The sequence below is a fragment of the Octodon degus genome, unplaced genomic scaffold (genome assembly GCF_000260255.1).
Source record: "Octodon degus isolate 3935 unplaced genomic scaffold, OctDeg1.0 scaffold00015, whole genome shotgun sequence".
Taxonomy (NCBI): Eukaryota; Metazoa; Chordata; class Mammalia; order Rodentia; family Octodontidae; genus Octodon; species Octodon degus.
This window is the reverse complement of record NW_004524591.1, coordinates 11776687-11778139: the sequence shown is the minus strand read 5'-3', so window position 1 is coordinate 11778139 and position 1453 is coordinate 11776687.

The window sequence follows — 1453 nt, the reverse complement described above, 5'->3', positions numbered from 1 at the left end:
GCCCCGCCCCCTGGTGGGCTGAGCTGGCCACACACACACACACACACACACACACACACACAAATAAATAAATAAAAATTAAAAAAAAAAGAAAGATAGCCCCATTAAGAAATGCTGCTAAAACACTGGCTCTCCACATGCCAAAGATTAAAACTAGACCCATATCCCTCCCTATGCACTAAACTAGAATAAAAATGGATCTCTAAAGACCTACGTATTAAAACAGAAACACTTAAACCACTGGAAGATAGAATAGGTAGAAGGCTGTATCATCTACACAGTTGTAGGCAAAGTCGTTATGAACAAAGCCTCCACTACACAGGAATTTCAACAAAGAATCAACAACTTGGGTCTCATTATAATGCTTTTGCTCAGCAAGCAAAACCTCTAACAGAGTGAAGAGACAACCCACAGTGTGAAAAAAAAAATTGCCACAAGAAAAAGGGACTGTGGAGATGGTTCAATGGAATAAGTGCTTCCCTGGCAGGTGCAAGGGCCTGAGTTCAATCCCTGGTTCCATAAAAAAAAAAAAAAAAAAAAAATTGCCAGTTTTTCCTCAAATGACTATTATTTAGAATATTAAAAAAAAAAAAAACCAGTCTCCCCAAAATGTAAAGACCCAATCCAAAAATGGGCATCCGAAATGGACAACTACTTCTCAAATGAAGTAGAAACATCAAATAATTAAATAAAAAGGTGTTCCATATCCCTGGTCACTAAAGAGGTTCAAAGGAACACAACCCTCAGGTTCCATCTCACTCCGGAAAGAATGGCTATCATCAAGAAATCAACCAATAAGAAGTGCTGGTGGGGCAGTGGGAAAAAAGGAACCTTCTGCACTGTGGGTGGGAGTGCACACTGGTACAACCACTGTGGAAATCAGTGTGGAGATTCTTCAAAAAACTAAAATTAGAGGTTTCACCTGATCCAGATATTCCCCTTCTTGGTACCTACCCAATAGAATTTTTTTTTTTTTTTTTTTTTTCAGAACTGGGGATTGAACTCAGACCCTTGCACTTTCCAGGGAAGCGCTTATTCTACTGAGCCATCTCCCCGGCCCCCCCCCAATAGAATTTAAAGCATCATACTGCAGTGATATATGCATAACCGTGTTTATAGAAGCACAGTCTGTAATACCGAAATCTTGGGAACGAACCAAATACTCATCAACCAATGAATCAGTAAAGAAGATGTGATTTTTTTTTTTATACAATTGAGCGTTACTCTGCCATAAAGAAGGATAAATTTGAGACAATGATAGGCAAATGAGACCACAGTCTTAAGTGAAATAAATCAGACACATATGGGCAAATACTACATGGTTTCTCTGATGTGAGACCAAAAATGTTGATAAGGACCAAATACATAATAGATATTGTGAAATAGAAAATGTTTAAATGGGAAGGGGAACTTGAGTGAATCAAGAGGAAAAGGAAATAGGAGAAAAGGTGGG